The sequence below is a fragment of the Pongo abelii genome, chromosome 12 (genome assembly GCF_028885655.2).
Source record: "Pongo abelii isolate AG06213 chromosome 12, NHGRI_mPonAbe1-v2.0_pri, whole genome shotgun sequence".
NCBI lineage: Eukaryota > Metazoa > Chordata > Mammalia > Primates > Hominidae > Pongo > Pongo abelii.
The window spans coordinates 50,304,240-50,329,661 of NC_071997.2; the positions used below are offsets into that span (position 1 = coordinate 50,304,240).

A 25,422-nucleotide genomic window follows, 5' to 3' on the forward strand; every position below is an offset into this window, starting at 1 on the left:
AGATGCTCATTAATAATTTCCAATTGAGATTCTTTTATTTGCAGGCAAGCAAATGAAAACGTAAACTAATAAACTATAAAAAAGTGCAATGTATATTTGTGGAAATAGAAAAATATATTTGAGCTAATGGCCTTATTTACATGGGATACTAAGTAATAACTATATTAAATGTGCTAATATTTAGAAAGACCTGCTTTTACCTAATAGTATGCTAAAAAAGCTTTGGATATAATAATAAACTTAGGCTCTAATTTCAATAAGAATAAATTCTTGGAAAAAATGTACTTGTCAACAAACATTTGAAATGTGCAACACTGAAAAGAAGTGGTGTCAGATGGCAGTTATCAACTTTCCACCTAGTCACGAGAGGTAGGCTGATGCAAGAGAGGGTCGTATCAAATGGGATAACTTTGCAGAGTTTGAATATGGAAAGGAACCTCACCTGAGACACAGGGTGAGTGAGAGGACAGGAGTAAGAGGGTTTGAGAAAGCATTTCAGGCCACAGCAACATTGAACAAAGGCAGAAGGGTGCCAAGCAGAACCGTGCCTTGCTGCACCAACAGTGGTACTGATGGAGCATTACAGTGATGTTGAGCAGAAGGTGAGGCTACTGAGGCAGTCGGTGAAGGCAATTTTGGAATTTTGGATGTACTATAATATGAGTATCAGAGGAACTTGGAACGGGTCTCAGAGGAGAGAGAATCTGAAGAGATGTAGCAATTCAAGGAATGTTGCTCTGTTCCTGTGTTAATTGTCTTAGGATTATAGCTTCCAGCTTCATTCATGTTACTGCAGAAGACATGATTTTATTCCTTTTCATGGCTGTGTAGTATTTCGTGGTATATATGAACCACGTTTTCTTTTTCCGATCTAACATTGACAGGAACCTTGGTTGATTCCATGTCTTTGCTATTGTGAACAGTGCAATGATGAACATATGGTGTATCTGTCTTTTTGGTGGAATGATTTATTTTCTTTTGGGTACACACCCAGTAATGAGATTGCTGAGTCAAATGGTAGCTCTGTTTTAAGTTCTTTGAGAAATCTCCAGACTGCTTTCCACAGTGGTTGAACTAATTCACATTTCCACCAGCAATACATAAGCGTTGTTTCTTCTCTGCAGCCTTGCCAGCATTTGTTGCTTGACTTTTAAATACTAGCCATTCTGACTAGTGTGAGATGGTATCTCATTGTGGTTTTGGTTTGCATTTCTCTGATTAGTGGTGCCAAGCATTTTTTTTTTCACATTTGTGGGCCACTTGTATGTCTCCTTTTGAGAAGTGTCTGTTCATGTCCTTTTCTAATTTTTAATAGGGTTATAAGTAGGAGTTAAGCATTGGGCACACATAGACATATAAGGGAACAGTAGACACTGGACTAGAAGAGAGTGGCGGGAAGGGGAGTTATAAAAAAATTACCTATTCAGTACTATGCTAACTATCAGGGTGATAAGATCTGTACTCCAAATCTCAGCATCACACGATATTCCCAGGTAACAAATCTACTCACATGTACCCTCTATTTAAAATAAAAGTTGAAATTAAAAAAAAAAATCTAGCTAAAAGTACTAGAATAAAACCATAATCCTCAGCAAACACAGGAAAATAAAGACACCACAAGTTCTCACTCATAAATGGGAGTTAAATAATGAAAACACAGGGACACACGGAGGGGAACATCACACACTGGGGCCTGTTAAGGGCTAGAGGGAAATGGGAGGGAGAGCATTGGGACAAATACCTAATGCATGCAGGACTTAAAACCTGGATGACAAATTCATAGGTGCAGCAAACCACCATGGCACTTGTATACCTATGGAACAAACCTGCACATTCACCACATGTATCCCAGAACTTAAAGTAAAATTTACAAAAAAAAAAAAAAAAAAAAAAAAAAATTCAACCACAAAAAGCTATTAGAGTATATTTTTGATAATTTGGGGTTAAAGAGTCACTACTTCTTATGGTTCAAACTAAGGCCATTTTATTTCAAAATATGGACATAAGTATTAGAAATTACACTAAACAAAAATAAACACAAAATATTAAACACAGCATAACAATTTACAGTCTAGTCACATTTTAGAAGTTATTTACTTCAGCTTCCTATAGAAGTACAGCATTTTACTAAGAGGAAAACCACTTTTTCAATCTCTCCTCTTCTATTTTTAAATTTTCTTTTGTTTTATGGTATTACTTTATATAGCAAACAAGATACTTTTTAAAAAAATGCAAATAGAACAAATATTCTCTGTACGTTTCTCCCTGTATATTTATGTACATACACATATTCACCAAGTTTTTAGTACTTTTATATGCCTAGTTTTAAACAAAATGGGCTCATAATTACAGATTTTTTGGTTTCTCTTAGAAAAACATAGCATGTTTTTCCCATTAACTTTCAAATATCATTTGTAAGTACATTTTCTAATCATATTATCACAGAAAGTATAAAATAATAGTGTAAACAAAACTTACTCTCATACCTCTTATCTCCCAGTCCTTTCTTTCAAAACCTATAACTTTTTTGGTATCATTCCAGTAATTTTAAGTGCATTCATCTGTGTAACAACATATTCTTTTACATGAACAAGTTGGTGCACAGTATATACAATATGACTTTACATGTAAAGGATCCTAGATTTTGACAAAATGAAGTAGCTAAATACAATTTAAAAATCCTAGATATTTTACCCTATTTGTGTGTGTGCGTGTGTGTGTGTCTGTCTTACACTTTCTTCTCAACTACTGATTATTATATTTTATAATGTTCCTTAGTATTTAGGTACATCTTAATTTGTTTCAGAATGCTGCAAATAAGTTTATATATACAGTTTTGCTTTCTTCTATATATCTGAATACTTTCATATAAATGAGTTGCTGTGTTATAGGGCATTTTAGATTTTGATATATGGTACCAATTAACTCTCCATGTACATTGAGTCAATTTACACTTCCATTGGTAAAAGAGAGGGGCTATGTCTTCATATCCCTATCTAGATCAGAGATCAGCAAACATTTTCTTCTTAGTCACTGTGGCGGTTAAGTAACTGTGAAATTCTATTCTATATATTTGGCTCTCATTTATTATCTAATCATCTTTCATATGTTAGTCACTTTTTTCTTTGAACTGCCTGCAAATACATTTTGCCTACTTTTTGTTCCATTCCTGTACTCATATTTTTATTTATGTAGTTGACAATACTTTTTAATGTCATAAGTTATTTTTCCTTATGTGTCTCCTTAATTTTGACTTTATTGGTGATTTTTAGCCTTTATAAATGGTTTTCATTTCTTACAAATATGGTCTGTGAATCTTCCATTTTGCAGAATATGCCTTTAGCGTCATGGTTAGAAAATCTAAATCATTTCGTTTAAAATAATTGATGTTCCACGAACTTTTATCGTCTATCTTTCCTCAAATCTTACTTGAAAAGACTGTAAATGAAGACCAAAAAAATGGAAATGAAAACTTCAGCAAACAAGCATTTCAATACTTTTTGGAAGACTGAATTCAGATAAATTAGGATAATTGGTTTAGCAGAAGGGAGTAGACTAGATGCTAATATTCTCGTAAATGGATTATTATGTTAGTGCAAAAGTAATTGCAGGTTTTACCATTTCTTTTAATGATGAAAACTGCAATTACTTTTGCACCAACCTAAAGTAAAGCCTGAAGAATGAGAACAGGAAGGAATGGGTACCTCAGACCTATTATACCTAGACCCAAACAGCGATATACCTCTAGCCTTAACCCTAAAAAGTCAGGAAGGAAACATGGTTTATCCTCAAGAGAATTTAAGTTACAGAGGCCCTACACTCAGGTGTCTCAGCCCAGCAATTGACAAAAAATAGCCTCAAAATGATAAGGATGTGGTCTGTGAAAGTCAACGCTGAGGCCGCCCAGAGTTTTTCCCCATGCTTTGGTTTTAGAAGTGGGGCAACCATCCTAATCTCCCAGACAAGAGGTTAGGGTATTCTCCTGTGGAAAACTAAATTGCTTCAGAAAAAGACCTTATAATACAAATATTTAGGGATTTCCTAATAAAAAGCTATTTTTAACATGAGATCTTCACTTGATGTCGAGAGTAAGTACTGCTTACACACTGGCTTTATCAGGAAGATCTTCAAAATATCACATGTAGGGGGAAAATCATAATTGTGAAGGTGGGGAGGGTTATGGTCTATAAAGGTATTATGAAGAAATTCATCAGAGATAAATCTATTCTACTTTAAATGAGAGCAAATAAGTGTTTATATTTTATAAAATAAAATATGATAATACAGGTTGAACATCCCTAATCTGAAATGCTCTAAAATTGGAAACTTTTTGAGTAACAACATGCCTCTAGTGAAAAATTCCAAACCTGCCTTCATGTGATAGATAATGTATATTACTGAAACTACTGTATACAATTATATTCAGACTATATATATCAAGTATATATGACACATAAGTGAATTTTGTGTTTAGACTTGGATCCCATCTCCAAGATATCTTATTATCTATATGCAAATACTCCAAAATCCAATGAAAATTGAAATTAGAAACATTTCTGGCTCCAAGCATTTCAAATAAGTAATTCTCAACCAGTATATTAATACTATTTAAAAATATATAGGTACAGATCAGAAAAAGCACCCGCACTTGGTGATCTGCTAATTTTTGTTTTAAATGTTATCTAAAATGTAGATAGCATTGATCTGATAAAGTCATATTGATAAAAAGTATTTCTATATAAATATTTTATATTTTCTTAGGCAACTTTTTTTGTTTTTCTTTCTTTTTCATTTACATCTTTGATCAGCATGAATTTCTTTTTTGATGAAAAAACATTTAAAGACCTACCTTTGTCTTTAATTCCAAAAAGTGAGTCAGCTGTATGATGAATACGTTCTAGAGATCTCATGTACAGAATGGTGACTATAGTTACTAATGATACATTGTTTATTTGAAATTTGCTAGAAGAGTATATCTTATGTTTCCACACACACGAACACACACACACACACACACGTGCACACAGCCACACACACACACACAGTAACAGTGTGGTGATAAATGTGTTGATTAATTTAATTGTGGTAATCATTATACAACACATATATCAAATCATCATATTGAATAGCTTAAATATACACAATTTTTGTCAATTATACCTCAAAACTTATTTGTTTTGCCAGGAAATCTCTCCAGATATCCACTTATTTCCTTCAATGCTGCTGCATTGAACCAGATCTTTAATTAAATGTTACTTGTCAATCATTACTTTCCTGATTATTCTATTAAAAAACCATGAGTTTTGTTCACATAGGAAAAAAAGTAGAAATTACTTAGAACATAAAGTAAAAAAGAAGAAGTCCACATCAAACACATGCAGACTAATTCCACAAGGGATAATCATTTCAGTATATAAATTTTCAGAAATTTTATGACTAAAGCTTTTGATAAAATATTCCTTTCTAAAAACCTCATTTATTTTCATTCTCCTGAGATAATCCTTTAAAATACACCATTTTCTTCCATAAAATTGTCCTTCAGGCGTTTAAAAGAATTGTCCCCACTTTATCTTCTTTTTCCAAAAAAAAATGCCCCTCTTTTTTACTGTCTTCTAATTCTGTATGCTTAGAAATAAAATACGTTGTCATTTTTTACTATATTTTCTCATCACTTTTAAGTAGAAATTGTATTTTTAGCTTTCCATTTTTAAATTCATTTAGTAGTCTGACAAACCTTTGTCTGAGCCCGCATACTAAAACAAGTTGGAACTGTTTTATATCCAAATTACGTTGAATTTCAATTTTCTATTTATCATGTTTTTTACCTTTTTGAACTTTCATTATATTCTTCTTGCAAGAGAATATTAAAACAAGGTTGAAGCTCATTTTGTCATCATACCATATTCTATTGATGATACATTGCTGCACCTTTTTTTCGAACAATGAACCTATCCCTTTCTCCTACTTAATGAAAGAAAAAACAAAATATATGTGAACAACGTTTCTAATACTTCACAAACTTTGATTCATTCTGGGTCTGGTCTTTTTTCAGGATCCTGGAATCATTTATCTACACCTTTTTCCATGGATAAAATCCATTTCATAATTTGCAGAATTGCCACAGGGCTTGAGTGTTTGCTTTGGTCAAATTACCCTTTTTTTTTCAGGAATTATTTGCTACTGTATAATGTAAATTTTATCCTTTAGTACTTTTAATATCTCTCTTATTCTATTTTCTCAGTTGAAAAGCCCATTTACTATTGTATTCCAAAAGCAAGGCTTGTAATCTAGATCTAGGTTCAATTCCTAGCTCTGATGCCTGTAAACTTGGACATGCCCTATAATCTCTGTGAGTCTTGGACTCTTTCTCTATAAAATGATGAAAATGATGTGTACCCTGAAATTTGTTCGTAATTTTGTTTGAACTAGTATTTTTACAACACTCTTGGACAAACTAGGTGTACAATAAACAGGTAATGATGACAGCCATGAGATTATATCTTTATAATGTTTAAAAATTCTTTCCCTGCTTTAAAACATATGTGAACTATAGCTCGGTTACTTCATTTTGTGCATGTATATTTTGTATTTTACTAAAAACCTCAAGATGTGATGTAATAATTGCCTTTTGTGATTGCTATTTATTCTTATTGATGTGAATTAGATCCAGATCAACAGGTTTCCTATTTTCCATTTCCACATTTCCATTCTTTTTCTGAAATGTGAATTTGCCAACATTTGTTAGTTGAGATGCTCTGATAAACTGAATTTTCAGTAGACTTACGAAGATTATAGTTCCCTAATTATTACAAGTCTTGTTTCTATGTGGGTGGTATGTTGTCTTTTAAATAAGCATGCCTTGATTGCCACCTTTAAAAAAAAAATTATCCTACTGAGATATTGCTTTTGCAGTATCACATCAAGTCATCCCTAAAACAAGGTCTTTCATTTGGAGAAACAAACTGGATTCTTTTCATGAGTCTGTAATTCTGGTCATGAAATCCATGTGATGGAAGAAAACAATTTCTAGCATTATACTCAGAGATCTAGGAGTAGAAAATTCCACATACATAAAAGAGGTGAAAATATCTTCTATCCCCGAGTATCCTACAGTTCTCTACTTACAACTGTAGAGTTGACTTGAATTTTTGGTTCTTTCGGTTCCATCCTTTGACCCCTTACTGTACCAGAAGATGAAGTGTTTATTCTTGTCAAAGGTGGTTTATCTTAAACTTGGCACATAAGGCTGGTCTGGTCATCATAACTATTTGCCACATGCTAGCTGTGTGACCTTGTCCAAGTAACTTTTCCTCCCCAAAGCCCAGTGTTCTCATCTGAAAGGGATGCCAGCATTCATACATAGGAAATATCATTGTTAACAGAAAGAGGTCCCAATCCAGACCCCAAGAGAGGGTTCTTGAATCTCATGCAAAAAATAATTCAGGGCGAGTCCACGGAGTCAAGTGAAAGCAAGTTTATTAAAGCAAAGGAATAAAATGACTACTCCATAAGCAGAGCAGCCCCAAGGGCTGCTGGTTTACTATTTTTATGATTTCTTCACAATATGCTAATCAAGGGGTGGATTATTCATGAGTTTCCCAGGAAAGGGTGGGGAAATTCCCAGAACAAATGGTTTCTCTTCTTTTTAGACCATATAGGGTAGCTTCTAGACATTGCTACGGCATTTGTAAACTGTTATGGTGCTGGTGGAAGTGTCTTTTAGCATGCTAATGCATTATAATTAGTGTATAGTGAGCAATGAGGATGACCAGAGGTCACCTTTGATGACATCTTGGTTTAGGCAGGTTTTTTTCAGCTTCTTTATTGCATCCTGTTTTATCAGCGGAGTCTTCATGACTTGTATCTTGTGATACCAGTCCTGCTCACCTCCTATCTCATCCTGTGACTTAGAATGCCTAACCTCCTCGGAATGCAGCCCAGCAGGCCTCAGCCTCATTTTACCCAGCTCCTATTCAAGATGGAGTCTCTCGGGTTTGAACACTGGTGCCATCATAATAATTACTTTTAAAAGCTTATTAAAGTCACCTAATAGAGTGCCTGTTAAATATGGTGCTAATTCTTTACTTAGTTTTTTTCCCTTTAATGTGCTGGACTTTCTCTAAAGTTTTAATGAGGAACCAAAGAGAACAAAAGATGAATCTGAATACTTGAGAAAATTAAGATTCCTGGGGTAGGGTCAGGGTACACAAGAATGACAATAGCTAACACATAGGGACTTACTGTATACTTGACATTCTCCTAAACTGTTTCATATATCTACCCATTTCATCTTCAAACAATCCCAGGAGGTAGGTGCCATTATCATTTCTTGTTTACGCCTGGGGAAATGAAGCACAGAAAGATGAAATATCCTCCCAAGTTTTAGGGATAGGAAGCAGTGGAACTGAAATTTGAACTCAGGAAGAATGGGTCTTATGGCTGTGCTCTGAATCATGACACTAAGGTGTCTTACTGTCAAAAGGACCCAAACCTCAGTATTTTAATCTTAATAGATGATTCTCTCAATCTAGTATACCAACAAAAAAATAGACAAAATTGGAATAGGAGCTATTCCATACCCCTAAAAATAGTACTGCTTTGATCTTTCTGTGCCAGGAAGAAATCACTGGCTAAGATCTTTGTGTTCCCAGCTCAGCTGTTTCTTTTTTAATCCTCTCCATTTTGGCAAGTAGACAAAGTCACAAAATACACAAGTGTCTCAATTTTATTTTTTATTTTAAGCTAGACTTCTGACCAGAGTCAGTGACATTTGTAGCTTTTTAATTATACACACATGCCCCTTTCATCTTGCATAATGCTGAGCAATAAAATCAAATGTGCCTTCTTACCTCTAGGTGTCTATTTGGAGCATAAAGCGTTTGTATTATGTGTTAATCAGAACATCCATATTTTGGTGGGGTAAATATGGACACAAAATGCAGGAGTTCACTTACTCTATTGTAATGAATTTTTAGTCCTGAAAAACCCACAAAGGGGTTAGAAAATGTTGGCTATTATGCTCTTTTAGGAAAATATATTGCCTAAGGGTATAGAAGTGCTGACTATTGGGAAACCAAACTGGATTTAAAGGAAGAAAATAGCATGACATAAAGTAACATTAAAATAACTTTTAAGAATTTGATCACGAGACATGGAAATTAAACAAGGAGGATAAGGAGAGCATTACTTGCAAATGAGTGCTTCTGGCAAAATTTAGAGATATGTCGGCTTTAAGAAACAGACAAACAGAAATTATATTTCAGTTGGTGCTTAGACCAAAACAAGCAAACAGAGTTTAAGGAGCAGGTTTGCATGTCTTATTTCATAATCCATATAGCAAAATTTTTGTATTGATTTGGCTATCTCCTAATGTGCCTTCTGATATGGTTTGGCTCTGTGTCCCCACCCAAATCTCATGTTGAATTGTGATCTGGAGTGCTGGGCCTGGTGATTATATCATGGGGGTGGTTTCTAATGATTTAGTACCATCCCTCTAGTGCTGTCTTGTGACTGAATTCTTACAAGATCTGCTTGTTTGAAAAGTTTGTAGCATTTCCCCACCACCACTCACCTGTATCTCCCTCCTGCCACCATGGGTTTGCTTCCCCTTTGCCCTTCTGCCATGCTTGTGAGTTTCCTATGGCCTCCCCAGCCATGCCTCCTGTACAGCCTGTGGAACTGTGAGTCAATTAAACCTCTTTTCTTTATAAATTACCCAGTCTCAGGTAGTTCTTTATAGCAGTGTGAGAATGGACTAATACAGCTTCCCTCCAAATTTTAGTACATTCTCTAATATGTCCTCAAAGGTTCTCTAAGAAATTATTTATCAGATAAGAAGTAATTTATTTTCATAAAATGTAGGAATCAGATAATTTAGAGTATTTCATAATTTTAAATAACTAGATTCAAGGCTATTTTGAATACCAAGAGTTTATTTCAAGTAAGCAAATATTGAAGTAGCTGAATGAAAAAACTATGTAAAATACTGTGCAAATTACTTCCGTTCATAGTATGTGCTCAACAAACATTGTTATTATTTTTCTTCAAGCTGAGTTTTATCTCCAAGTTAACTATTCAGGGTTACTTCTTGTTTTCTTTTTTTACTTGAGCTCTATATTTTTGTCAAATAGAAAATCTATTAATTTATAACTATATGAAACTATCTTAGATTCTGTGGTATAAAACAAAGATTTAACTTAATACTTCTAATAAATAAGTTCAAAGTCTAGTTGAGGACATAAGCTTAAAATAGGTTAAAAAATACATATCAAGGCAGTATGAAGTCATTTCCAAGTGATTAATGAATAATATCTCTAGGAGTTGATAGGAAGGAAAATAAATGGGGTTATCATGATCAGTGAGGACTTTATGATAAGTTTATCATTAACTGAGTCACAAGGATAGGCAAAGTCTACACAAAGAGAAATATTATTCAGTAATGTTACATAGGAAATATTTCATATAGCCATTGAATCTTAAATGTTATTTGAATAATTGGCTTGGAATTTTTTATTCAATAAAGAAGAGGTAGGACGGGATTTAGAATCAGAGATAGAATTTTAAAGGTTTGGGGCCATTAACTATTATATTATGTCATCTTATAAAAGGACTGGATATTCCTTCCTTGCAGATGCTGGTTGCCTTTTACCATGATACATTGTTGAATGTTAACTTGATATATGGTTCTTTTCTCCATATGTGATGCTTTCATACCTCCCATAGAGCTAGGCAGGAAATTGCTGTCAATGCCTTAATATTCTTGCTTCTCCATGGGGTAGACGGGAAAGTTCCATGCGCTAAGAGACTGTGCTTAGAATGGGACAGAGTTATCAAAGCACCACAAAACTCAAAGGAATATAGAAAAGAATTTATAAGATGGAAAAAATGTGATAACAGAAACTAAAAGAACAGCAATAGCAATAATTATACTTGTGTGACTTTCATCAAACATACAAAGATAAAACAGATAATTTTCAAGCTTTTGGACATAGCAGAATATTATATTTTGGCCATTTCTATAGACCATGTCAGAACTATTAAAAAGATTTATGTGATCTATATATTTGCTTCTTACTAATTAAATGTGAATTTAGTCAAAACAGTGAAATCATTAACAGTAAAAACATCTCTCTAAAATTCCCAATACAATCTTTAAAATGTTTTCAAATTAAAATTATAAGCCACACATTTAGCTTATAGTTTACACTTAAATGGACACCTAGCTTACATTTAGGAATACTAAATGTATTTTTGACTTAAATATTTAAGTCATACCAAAAATCATAGCTTAGCCTAGTCTACCCCAAATGTGCTCAGAAAACTTATATTAGCCTACAATTGAGCAAAGTTTATCTTATAATTAAGTATTGAATATCTCATGTAACTTAATGAATACTGTAGTCAAACTGTGATTTAGGCAGAACTGCCCTGAGTAGTGTTTAAAGAGGAAACTGGAGTTCTATCAGATGAGTAGAGTACAGAATAGACAGTATCTATTATCTGCGTAACAAACCACTCCAACATTTAGTGGCTTAAAGCCACAACAATTCTATTATTTTTTATAATTCTTTGTCCTGGACTAGATACAGTTTGTTAGTGGTTCTGCTCCTCATGGTATATGCTAGGGGTAGAATGTCCCAGGGATATTTCGCACTCACATGTTTTGTGCCTCGTGTGTAGCTCAAGCAGCTAGGGGTTTGCTGGTCATCTCTCTTTCTATGTTGCCTCTAACATGTTTATCTTGGGCTCTCTAAAAGAATAGTGATCTCCAGGTAATAAGATTTTTACATGACAACTACATTTCCAAGAGGATTTTTGCAGAAGGGCTGAAGCTGAAAGTTGCAAGTCTTTTACAGCTTGATGTTGGAAGTTAGAGTCACCTCCACCACATTGTCTTGGTTAAAGGAAGCTCTAAGACCAGCTCACACTCAAGAGAGTGGAAAGTAGATTGCACTTATTGATGGGTGCAGTGGTAACAGTTGCAGTCATCTGCCACAGAAATCTAGGCTCTTTTTAGCTGATTATAGTTATGCATTTCTTAAAGCTGGAAATACCTTCTGAGAAAGGCATTGTTAGGGGAATTTCATCATTGTGCCAGCATAAGAGAATTTATTTACCCATACCTAGATGGTATAGCCTACTATATGCCTAGGCTATATGACCTAACCTATTTTTCCTAGGCTACATACTTGTACAGCATGTTACTGTACTGAATACTGTAGGGAATTCTAACACAGTGGCCAGTATCTGTGTATCTAAATATATCTATACATAGAAAAAATAATCCATCACCAACAAAACATTGTTATGACACATGACTGTAGCTGTATAATTAGTATCCATTCCTAATGTAACCTCCTAGTATAAGATACCCGTATTTGCACCTGACTAGAAAGTGAAATGAAAAGGGAACACCCTTTCCTCAAAGGGCACATTGAAAATTGCCCTGACCACTTCTGATTTCCTCTTGTTAGCAGAACTTACTTGGATGACCGCATCCGGCTCTAAGGGAAGCTGAAAAACGTAGTATTCAGGCAGACATGTGCCCAGCTATCAAATCTGGGGCTATTTTTCTATTGAGGAAGGGTATATGACATTTTTGGAAAACTAGAAGTTTCTGCCACAAAACTTAGTAATGTTGAAATTTTATATTTTTCTTAATGTCCACAGGTAGAGACTGTGTCTATTTTGTTGCTGCCTACTCTGTAGGATATTCTTCAGAAACTGCAGTATGAAATAGTGCCAGATGACTGTGGAAAGGAAGGAGGCTTTACTGGAGGGTATTTCCTTTCAAAGGCATACCCAGTGAGAGAACCTGCTTTTTATAAACCTAGTTTCTGGATGGCAAGCTCCCATCCATCCTCTCCTAGGAGCTGTAGGCATTTTCCTAATTGCATGGTGTTCTTGGATAGATATGAGTACAGCCAATTGGGTCTCTGCATGCAAAATTCATCTGAGCTACCAGGAAAATACTGAGCCAATGTGTGTCTCTTCACAGTTTAACCATTATCTTAATAAATCTTGAAAATGTTTGCTTCCTATTCAATACTGACAATCCCTTTTCTTCACACACAAATGACTTGTTATAGGCATTTTATTTAGGGAGAACATGATGGTATCTGTCTGAATAAGAACAAAGTAATTTCCCTCAAAGCATTTGCCAAATGCCTTAGGAACACGTACTCCATCACTGGCCAATACACTCTTCAGTTCTCATTCCCTAAACTCATCCAGATAGTATATGCATCTAAAAAAGGCAAAATAGTTCTGAATTCAGTTTTTTCAATAATTTAAAATGAAGATTAAAAGGGAAAAGGAACCCAGAGGTCACTAGCTAAATTTTATAAATTGATTCCTAATATTATCATGATACTCAACATTTTCTTTACATTTTACCTACATATTTAAAATACTCTCCTTTTTGCTAGTTTCACGATAGTTTTGACAATTTACCTTAATCTTATTTTCCCAAGTTTTCTCACAATAGTGAACCTACACAGACCAACTGTTTAAGTGACTTTTTAGCATCCAAATGAATATTCTCTGCCCTGTGTTTTGCTTTTGAGGACCTGACTAGGTTTTTCTACCTCTGATTTTTTTATATTACGTTAATTCGGTTTAGTTTCCCAGAATCATCTTTTCTGCATGGTTCTGGGTTAGAGTTGTCCAAAAGAATTGACAATACATTTGAGGGAGGGCACTTAGGCAGCAGCTCTTATTCTTGGATGGTCACCAGGGTCACTTGCTGTAACAGGCAGATGCAGAGGTGCCAGTGGGTTCCTGTCCCACTCCCCTCTTCTATGTGTCTACCTTCTCAAACCCCACCCCAATTAACCAGCAGCAGCTCTAGGCCCTCTCAGAAGTTTGGCAATAGACCCACAAAGACAGTGGCTACACAGAAACAAGGTTTTTCATAGGCTTTTCTACCTACTTTTTCTATGGTCTCTCAACTCTCTCCTAGACATTTACTTCCCAGCTCTTTCCAGAATTATATAGTAACTAATTCCCATTGTATATCCCTTGATCATACTGATAGGATTCAACCATGGGTTCAAGTGTTTAAGCTGAAAAAGACTAACTGTTGGTTCTTTAGGTGGTAGGGAGCCACACCAGCAACTGGACTGACTGATTACCTCCAGATGACAAAAAATAAACATTTTGTAAAATTTAAGCTACTATTCATTTACTGGTGTCTGTTACTCACAGATAATGGTCAAAAGTAATATGCAGGCTCTCTAAAACTATTCCAAATAACATAATTTCCCTTAATGCCAAAATTATTCCTATCTTACCCTGGCTAATGTATAGAAAATCAATTTCATAGAATTAACTAGAAGTTCTATATTCAAGAACAATATAACAATATCTATTTCCTCACAACTGTATCCCTAACATATAACAATAAGAGATATATAGTCAAAGACGAGTAAAACACTTATTGAATAATGAAATGAATCCTTTTTGAAAATATAGTCCTTTATGGGTACAACATGGATAATTTGAAAAAATATAGTAAATATTTTACACCTCCAGGTATTTAGTTGCTGAAAAAGGAGTTCATTTTATGAATCACTTAAATATTAATGTGCAAATTTTCAATTGTACTTCCATAGCCTAGAGATTAAAATTAATTCAGATAATAAGTCCCACTGAAATTCCAAATTGGAAGTCATATTCCTTAAAGCCATGTTCTCTACTCTGAAGTTTATAGTCTTCTGAAGAGCAGGGGCCATCAGTTGTTGCAAGGAGTTCATAAATCCATGTAGGCATCAAATATTTTTAGAATATTAAAATGTCTAGTATAACATGAATTTTAAAAAGCATGTGAATGTTACGTGTGAATTAAACAGATTCACATATATTTAAGATTTACTAATACTGCCTTTTTACTATATTCTCTGAATCATTATCTACTAAAATCACAAGTACTGTCATTTCTCTTTACAAATCATTACAGAAAAACTTCTAATCAACTTAGTCATCCTCTCTCAAAATGGTAAAAGTGTATGTGTGTGTGTATTCTCATATATGTAAATACATGTATGAGATTCTATATCAGTACTGGGATACTGCCAAGGACATCATCTGCCAACCAAAAATTTCAAACAAGACTTATAAAAATATAGTTCAGATAAGACCAAATTAAGAAAAGGAAATTGTCTAGGAGTCATTAAATGTGGTAGTGGGGAAAACACTTGGATAATAGGTGGATGGATCATGCATTAGAAATCCAACAACATTTCTAGCGGTGGCAAGGTGGAGGTGATAAAATGGCTGTTGTTAGTGGGCAAATTTCAACCATATAAAGAAATGGCAAAACCTTACTTCAACACAATGGAGCAAGAATATGTTATGAGTCTCCTAATATGATATAATGTGAAATGTATTGGATCATCTGATGAATATTTTTCTCAGATACATTAATCTTGAATCGCCTTTGGCTTTTAGCTCTAGCTTGAGATTAAAAACAAAAAGAGTATCTTAAATCTCAACATGAGGAAACAGGAGAAAAACAACTCATAAAGTGAGATATTCTGTAAGGGTAGACTGGATATTTTCAGCAAATCAATTGCATGAGAAAAAGTAGACATGATAAGCCTTATATACATTAAAAATTACTCATGGACATAACTAAACAACAGTAGGTAGATCTTATTTGGATCACGATTTTAAAAAAATTGCTGGTACTGTGGGTACATAACATACCTTTAATTTTTAGAGATGAGTCACATATGGATGATATCTCTGTGGCAGGCAGAATAATGGCCCTCCAAAGTTGTCTGTATCCTAAATGTCCCTTTCTCAACTGTGAATATGTTGCGCTACAATGAAAAAGGATAATTAAGGCTACATGTGAAATTAAGGTTGCTAATAAGGTCACTTTAAAATAAAAAGATTATTCTGGGTTATTTGGATGGGCCCAATGTAATCACAAGGTCCTTTAAATGTAAAAGAGGTAAACATGCAGTGTCAGGTTGATATGATATAGTCCGGTCAACACCTTGATTTTTATCTGTGGGAGACTCATTTTGACTTATAATTCTGACCTCCAGAATTATAAGGTAATAAATCTTTGCTAGTTTAAGCCTCTAAATTTGTGGTAATATTTCACACAAGCAATGAAAAACTAGTACTCTGAGATTTGAATTAAACATTTTAGCGTAATAAGTTTAAAAATTTAAATAAAGCAAGCATAAGTAACTATTTTCTGCAGGAGGCCAGTTTTAGTCTTTGTATTTTTAGGTATGTTTGAAAAATATACAACTTCTATTTAAAGTTATCAATTCAATATATTATAAAAATTAAAAACTAAATAATATGAAGTGTTGGTGAGCTGTGAGAATATAAAAACTCTCATCCATTTCTCATGGAAAGTAGGCCATGATAGGCAGTCAGGAGATATACAAACAGACTATGTAACTGAAATTTGATTCTGGATATATACTGCAAAGAAAATCTCACACAGCTCCTTTCAAGGGTACGAATGATTATGGTTACTGAGGTATTTTTTATGATTAGGCTCAGTGGGTTGGTAGTCCATTATTAGCAGAATAAATAAGGTCGATTCATATAGAGGAAAACAGCAGTTATGTGCAACAACACAAGATGAGATAACACAAAGTTTTTTACATAAAAGTATACACTCATCAACGATATGCTTTTTAAGGAAATCATGACTTATCTGGAAGCATAGAAAAATAGAAAATTCAGGGTAAACTCATTAGGGATCTGTAATTGCCCAACAGATTTTTCCTGCCTGGTGCACAGATAAAACCAATTCACTGAGACCACAGTATTGCAGTAGAGAAAGAGTTTAATTAATGCAAGCCTGACCAAGTGTAAGCATTAGACTTTGTTATTGTTCAAATCTACCTCCCCGAGAACTCAGAGGCTAAAGTTTTAATAATTTAGTGGGCAGGGACCTAGAGAATGGGTACTGCTGATTGGTTTAGTGTGAAATCATAGAGGTGTGAGAAAGGGTCCTCTTGTGCTTAGTCCACCTCTGGGTGGGGTGGCCACAGGACCAGTTGAGTCATGAGTCATGGGTCTAGGTGGGGTCAGTTACCAGAAAGCAAAGTAAGAAAAACAAATTAAAATGTCAATATTATGTTCTACAATAGTGATTTTATATAGAGGAGCAATTGGTGAAGTCACAAATCTTGTGACCTCAGGCCACATGACTCATGGCTAGTAAGGGATTATAGAAACTATGCCTACATCTTAGCAGAATTTAGCCCTTTCCATAATCCTAATTATGTGGTTTTAATTAGTTTTGCAAAGGTGATGTCAGTCCCTCAAGGAGGGGGTTAGTTTTAGGAAGAGACTGTTGTCATCCTTGCTTCAAAGTTAAACTATAAATTCCTCCTATGGTTAGCTTGGCCTATACCCAGGAATGAGCAAGGACAGGCAACCTGTGAAGCTAGAAGTAAAAAGGAATCAGCCACACTATACTTCTGTCATAATCTTTGCAAATTTGTTAAAAATAAAAGGGATAACAATATTAATTTTTAAGTAGGTACATCTCAATTTCAGAGACTTAAATGAGAATAACTCCCTTCATTTATAAATGGTAGTAGAGCTTTAGCCCCTGAATATTCTTCTGACATCCAGTCTTGCCTGTCTTCTCCAAACCATCCTGCACATTGCACACGGATTTATTTGAAATAGGGGGAAAAATGGATCATATTGTTAAAACTGTTCACTTGTTCTTGGGAAACAATCCAGAATCCTTAGCCTGTCTTCCAGGCAGAGAATTAGCCTTGTGTGCTATCTGTCATTCTGTCCTTTTTCTCTCCACTCCAACCCTCTTTACTTCCTTTCATTTCTGAAGTTTCATGCTCCTCCTTGCTCAAGGCCTTCACACTTTTGCTTTTCCTTGGCCTGTAATTCTCATTCTGCCACCATCTTTTCCTCAACACACAAGTCCTAGGAAACCGTAGGTTATATAGCACCTAACACAAAAACAAAAAGGAAAAAATGTTCTGACTTTCCAGGTAAACTCCATTATTGCACATCTAAAGTACCCTATGTCTCCTTCACAGCCCTTGCATGAATTGAAATAAAACTATATAGTATATAAAGAGTTTGTTTCACTTTCTTTTGGTTTCCGTAAAATACTTCCCATCATGAGCACTTCATAGCAGCAGGTATTCTATATTATTTAAGGGGTAGAGACTAGGTGCTCCTGAAATATTTGCTGAATGAATTTTAAAAATCATTTATGTATCTAAACCTCTATTAAAATGAGTTTAGTCAGAAGTGTTAAGACAGCACCCTCCACTTTTGACAGATGAATTATGCAAAAAATAAGAATAAAAGTATTTGGTAATCATATATATAATATAATGAATATGAATCTATTTTAAGGTTTCTAAATGACATATATTGAAACTCTGTACATGGCTAAAAATGTACATTCTTTTTAAAATTTCTCATTGGTTTTCAAAAAAGGATTATATATCATTTTTACAGGGTTAGAAATTATACACAACACATTTTCTGAGTTCAGGGCAGAATATGCAAGATCAAAAACAACAGAAGAAAAGGCCCCCCCAAAAAAAAAAACACATCTGAAATACCCAGAAAGATGGAAAGCTCTTCTAAATATCTCATGGGTCAAAGAAGAGGTGATTATGGTAATTCTAGTCTATTTAGAAAATTACAAGTATGAGTTCCAAGAAAGATTCAAGAAAAAGAGCACATTGGCATATTTCAATATACTGAAATTAGCAAAATTGAACACAAGTAAAACTTTGAAGGGAGGATACTTCATTAACTAGAAAACAGAAAATTACTAAAATTCCAAACTGTCATCTGTTGTAATATAATTTGCATCAAATAAACAGAGGTCATGAGAAACTTACGTAGAGCAGGTATACAAAAACTTGTTCTGGAAAAGATTCTGTTTTACAGGCCATATATGCTCTTTATGGCAGCAACTAAATGCTGCTGTTATAGTGCTAAAGCGGACAGACAATAAGTAAATACATAGGTGGGGCTTGGTTTTAATAAAGCTTTTCTTCCCTCCCCCCCTTTTTTTTTTTTTTTTTTTGAGGCGAGGTCTCGGTCTGTCACCCAGACTGGATAAATTGGCTCAGTCTCTCAATCTTGGCCCACTAGAACCTTCAGCTTCCAGGTTCAAGCAATTCTTGTGCCTCAGGCTCCCAAGTAGCTGGGATTATAGGCATGTACCATTATGCTCAGTCTAATAAAGCTTTATTTATGGACACTAAAATTTAAAATTTTTTTTCACATCCAATTTTCTTATTTTACCTTTTCCAGCATTTAAAAGTATAAAAATAATTCAAAGCTCTCCAACTATACAGAAACAAGTAGAGGAAAAGGTGCTGTAGCTTGCCAATACCTGACAAACTTTCCCTCTATCAAATATAAACAGTAAAGATGACAATTTGGGTCTGGGAGCAATGCATAAAACAGGAACTATTCTGCAATTAAATTCCACAAGCAGTTGAATTTAGGTGTTCCTATACTTTATAGATGTGTGTTGTCTGACTGACAACACAGCATAAATACAATCTATTCTTTTTTTTTTTTTTTTTTTTCCTCTTTTCTTTGGACCAACATTTTTAACTGGAAGGAGTAAGTCCTGAAGATGGCAGTGGGCTGCAAGTAAAATATGATGTACTGTATTTCACTGATTTTTTTTAAGATTCACATTGTTTCAAATATCAAACATAAAATGGATTTTTATCTTATTGATGTCTTACAATCTTTGTCAGCCAATCAGGAGCCATAAAGTTGTTTTCATTGCCTTCATGTTCACAGACTTGACAATTGCTATTTTTTTCATTGCAATTGTTCTGTGTGCTGCATTGTTACTATATATACTAAGTTTAATTGCTTTTTAAAATGGTATCAGAAAGATTACACTGAGTCATTTTTTAAATGAAATGTTTGATTATGCAGGAGGGTTCAGAAACAAAGCAGCCATATTTATGATTAAATTTATAAAAACTTTTTTGTTCATAATCGTACATGAATTAGTGATGAGTCTTATAATCAATTAAGTGGCAAAATTAATGAAATATAGTAATTAACCTACAGGTAACCTTAAGGTGCCTTTCTAATGTCAACTTAGGGAAAATAAAACTTGCAATATATACATGAATGTGTAGATCATTATCTTTTCTCTTCTCCTGAAGATCATTCAATAGCCACAATTTTTGAAACTTGTTTCTAGCTGTTGGTTCTGGAAATCCTTCTCTCGTCTACGTGTATAAAAAATTTGTTTTAGCTTATACTATTTACATTTAAGTTCACATAAAGATACCAAAATACAGAGTACACATAATACAGAGACAAAAACTGGAAAACCCACTGTTGGGTTCTATAGTAGTCTAGAGTCCTTTCCCTTTTCTTTTTATTTTTTTAGAAATTGTAAATTTTTTTGTTTCTTACATTCTGTATTATTTTATCATTTTTTTAAGTTTCTGAGAATTAATAATTGTTCATACTTACCATGTTTATTTTTTCTCATTCATTGTGTTTGAAATGCTTGTTCCTTAGTGCCGTAAAGAAATAGCACTTGAACATAAATTTAATTTAGTAAAGCAATTTTTACCTCTTGCAGAAAGGGTACACTTGCCAGCAGTTTTGCCACGAGAGTACACTGAACAAAGGAGGAGACAGGGTCATTTATAACCTGACGCATGTACCCTACTGCTGTGTCCAGTTTCCATTGGCTGGAACGGAACCTCACATTCTGTATTTGTCTCGATTGGCTAGCAACTTAGAACCTTTTAAAAGAGGCAAAGGTAGATGAGAACAAAGGAAGGAGGAAGCAACTTGTGGAATGCTGAGAAAGGTAAACACACTTTTAAATAAGGAAGAGGAACAGGCTATGACCTAAAGCTTGCTTGGACCAGTATAAGCATGCCAGGGCAAATATTTAGGCTAAGGTGGGAGCTAAGAACATAAAGTACATTGACTTCTTTATCATGGCTAGCAGATATTTAAGAATGTTAGCACAGGTGTTTGAATAAATTTTGCTTCTATGAGAAGTTACTATTTATTCCTAATTAGACGGGGAGGAAAGTCTTTGAAGAAGAACCTCAACTTTCCTTTTTTTACAATTGACTTGTTTTACCTTTATCAAATTCTTACCTTCTCCCATCAATAAAATCAATCACCTTATAAAGCATGTCATCAATCAAGCTTCTGATGGAAATATTTTCTGATGTTTGTATCCAAGACATCTCCCCTAGGTTCCTCTTGACTCATTTACTCGCTCACTTTGGAAACAGCCAGATAACAATCCCTAATTGTCTTATCTAGTTCAGAGTCAGGTATTGTTCTAGTAAGTTTTCTTGTGTAAGCATATTCCAATAAATGAGTTATATAAATTGTGGATATAAAAATTGTCACTGGATCAGGAAATCTTAGAAAGTATAATAGGATGAATATATTAAAATAGAAAAAAACTCAAAAAGATGAGAAAATGGAGACATCTAAGTAAATGTGTTGCAAAGAAAAGGGACTGCTCTTGAAGTGGAAAACAATGAGACAATTTATGCAGATGTTCTCTATTCATTTGTTTAAAGAATGTCAGATAGCTGCATGTGAAGAACTTGTGAATGTCTGTAGTTATATCTGAGTAAACTATTTAAAGAAATGTAATACTGTCTGCCTGACCAATAAGAACAAACAGTTTAAAACAAATGTTTATTTAGATGAACAACAAAGAGACAAGCGTTTCTACTATAATGGAGACTGTGACTGTGTTGCCAAACCATCACATATGTGAAGGCTGTTGAAGGAGTAGACTGATTACGGAGAGCTGGGTGAGCTCAATCTAGGTGGGGGAAATAATATGATTTTAACATAAGGGACGGTCAAAAGTTACTGTTTTCTTTTTCTTTCTCTTTTATAAAGTTTTGCCTCACACTTCTGTGCATCTCAATATTGCACCCCCAATTTATTTTATCAGAATGTTTGGAGATGTTATTGCAACAGTTCATATGATGTCGGCTGTGTTGCTTTAACTGGATTGGGGCAAGTTATTTTGTCCCTCTGGGCCTTCGCATATTTAATGGTAAAATGAGTGATGCTGCCCAGGAAAAATCTCTAATGGCTAGTGTTACACAATCATGCTTGTGAATTTACCCTGGATGCATTTGGAAATACCTAGTAACACGGGGTGGGGGAGGGAGGTTGGGGAAGAAGTCAACAAAATAAAATTAAGAATTTAAAAGGTTAATAACATGCAGATTTGGGGAAGTTATGGGAAAACAGGTTCTGTGCTGTTGGCCAAAAAGAAGAAGAAAAAAAGTCAACCTAGCATCTGTACTGTTTTTTAGATGGGAACCAATAGGTTAAGTCAAGGTACAACTGTCTTGGACAGACAAAATACCATTTTTCTACTTCTCTCAAGAAATGAAGTTTCCTCTCAGGCTTCCATTCAAGGGAGGAATAAAAACAAAACTCCAAAAATAAAATCATTTTTATAATTTTTTAATATAAGTTGTGAAGGTCCTGCCCTCAAAAATCAGTTTTACCCTTAGGGGTTTGAATCTTAGTTTAGGTGCAAGCATATAAATTAATTGGAAGTAACAGGACTTGAAATGACACTAGATGCAGGGAAGAGCATCTGAGTGGGGTCAAGGGATGGAGGAAATAGATTTCAAGAATCCTAATGAGGCACGAGCTACATGGGAGGCAGAAGACATGGTATTATGATTTTGCTATGCCTCTCTAACCTGGTATAAAACCTTAAAATGTTCAATGCCTACTACTTTTTTCTGTTGAAATAAGGAAATAATACCTGATCTGCCTAACACATGAGATTGTTGCAAAGATTGGATTCTAAATATTGAAGGTACTTTATAACCACAAAGCATTGCACAAATGTGACCAATGAATATCTTATTACATTTACATTCAAGACTCAGGCTTCCACAACTCAATATATATTTCTGAGAATATATTGATTTTCCTGTTCTAATAGCTTACAAGAAACGCAGAAACCAAGTATAACATGTTTTCCCTTCCTTTAAGAAATTTTCACACTTCTTGAGAAGTCAATACATACTATCATAAAATGGATAGTATTCTGAAACAAGTTTGAGTAAGAAGGTGAGTGTAAGCCTAAGATCCACAGTTGTTCACTAAGTGATTAGAAAAATAGTAAATTGTACTACATATCTCTGTGTTCCACAGGAAGCTTAAACTTTACAGCTAAACTCATATTTACAAGGATTCTTGTTTTCTTTTTTTGAGACAGAATTTCGCTCTTGTTGCCCAGGTTGGAGTGCAAAGGTGCGATCTTGGCTCACTGCAACCTCTGCCTCCTGGATTCAAGCAATTCTCCTACCTCAGCCTTCCAAGTAGCTGGGATTACAGGTATGCACCACCATGCCTGGCTAATTTTGTATTTTTATTGGAGATGGGGTTTCACCATGTTAGTCAGGCTGATCTCAAACTCCTGACCTCAAGTGATCCACCTGCCTCGACCTCCCAAAGTGCTGGGATTACAGGCATGAGCCACTGTGCCTGGCCTTTACAAGGATTCTTATCCCCAAAAAACAAAATGCAGAATTCCATAGTATGATCTCCCTTGGTAAATGTTAACAGCATTAACAAGTCAGGCAGAAACCTTACAAAAACTTATACATGATCAGTCACCCACTTTTTTTAAGTCTATATCGTTTATCATTCTTTTTATGTTTAGGCCTTTATAAATTTTAACCTAAAGCAGTATAAAAAAATCTCGGTTATGGACTGTTATTTATGTCTTTCCAAAAATGCACATGTTGAGTCTCTAACCCCCAATGTGATGGTATTAGAGGGTAAAACTTTTGGGAGGTAATTAGGTTTAGATGAGGTCATGAGGGTGGGGCTCATGATGGGGTCTTTTAAGAAGAGGAAGAGACACCAGATCTTCCTTTTTCAGCCATGTGAGGACACAGTGAAAATGTAGTCATCTGAAACCCAGGAAGAGGACCCTCACCAAGAACTAAATCATCAGGCACCTTGATCTTAGACTTCCCGTCCTCCAGATTTTGAAAAGTAGCCTGTTTCAGTCACCTAGTCTATGGTATTTTGTTAGAGCAGCTTGAGCAGGCTGATACAATTACTATAGAGTTTTCTCACCTGAATTTTTTTTCCATTTTTTTTTACTACTTTAAACATTTCAGCTATTCCTCATACTTTCGGGATAAAAGTAACCCCCTAAAACTAAAACATAAGTCTCTTCCTCAACCGACCCTGGACACCTTGTGCAGTCTCATCTCTAGCTGTTCAGCTCAAATATTTTTTGCCGTAGCCGTCATTCAAAACCACATAGGGTCGCACATTCAACTATTTTGAGTGTCCATCTTTGTGACATGTCCTTCCCTATTTCTGCCTTTCATGGCCCAAAATCTGTCCTTTGGTATTAAATTCAAATTCATCAGCATCAATCCCGTTCTTACCAACAGATTTTTAAAAAATTTAAATCAAAATGAGTTTATTTCAACCACTGCTCTCTGCCAGACACTATGTAGGCATTGCTGATAAAGGCTAAATAAAGCAGGCATAGATACTTACCTTCATTGAACATAAAATGTATCTGACCTTCTACTTTATTCTAGTAACAATACATTATCTCAACTTTCACACTTCTTGCAAGTTTATCCCTTACACCAGCAGTCATAACGTTTTGTTTGCCTTTTTCTCATATCTGATACCTAATAAAAGTATCAGTGAAGCTTTTATTAAATAGGTTTTATGATTTTTGTGGATGAAATTGTTAGGAAAGTCTATATGAACTATATTGAATTTGAGTTTTCCTAAAATAGTTAATTTGGATTGTAGACAAAAGGAAGACACTGCAGAATGGGGACATAGCATTAAAAGCCAAATAAGAAAGTTTTAACTCAGCTTCTGGGGCACAGAGTAAAGTGTCCAATCTGACTAGGACCAAGAGGACTGGGACATGTGTTTAATGAGTTGATGCAGAACAAAAGATTTGAAATAAAATGTTCTAAAATTGATGGTAGCAATGGTTACAGATACCTCGTATTCTCAAAACTTAGTATAGATCCATGATCTTCTTTCTTAGTGCATCATTCTCAATTTTCTCCTTATTTCTAACCAAACACAAATTCTAAAATATTTGTGGTTGACCAAAGCCCTGTAAACATTAAGATAGCATAGGTTTAAAAGCCAAGTTTGAATTCAAACCCTACCCTTTACTAGATGAATAAACGTCTTCTCTTCAAAGTTGAGTTTCCCTCATCTTTGAAATGTAGGTAATGGCAATCTGAAGGGCTTATGGTAATATTAAATATTGCAGATACAAAATATATAGAACATGCCCCAGAAATGTGTTCCTTTTTTGCTTGTTTCAATTACCTCCTTTCCATAAATGAAATACTTAGTTAATATTTTGATCTGTTCTGAAGCACTCAGCTGACTCACCTGATA

The 25,422-nt window shown here is 34.5% G+C and overlaps 2 long non-coding RNA genes across 2 annotated transcripts in view; one reads left to right on the forward strand and one right to left on the reverse strand.

Moving 5' to 3' along the window:
* Nucleotides 1-20,676, reverse strand: part of LOC129057661 (uncharacterized) — a 28,989-nt gene extending 8,313 nt beyond the window's left edge. The window contains exons 1-2 of the long non-coding RNA XR_010136213.1: nt 20,479-20,676; nt 15,706-15,821 (exon numbers count right to left, since the gene is read on the reverse strand). This is a non-coding gene — a long non-coding RNA (uncharacterized LOC129057661). The remainder of the gene's footprint in view (nt 1-15,705; nt 15,822-20,478) is intronic.
* An 85-nt stretch (nt 20,677-20,761) lies between these two features.
* The window catches only part of LOC129057662 (uncharacterized), a 175,371-nt gene continuing 170,710 nt past the window's right edge, over nt 20,762-25,422 (forward strand). Inside the window, exons 1-3 of the long non-coding RNA XR_008522328.1 lie at nt 20,762-20,824; nt 21,690-21,800; nt 23,240-23,358. This is a non-coding gene — a long non-coding RNA (uncharacterized LOC129057662). The remainder of the gene's footprint in view (nt 20,825-21,689; nt 21,801-23,239; nt 23,359-25,422) is intronic.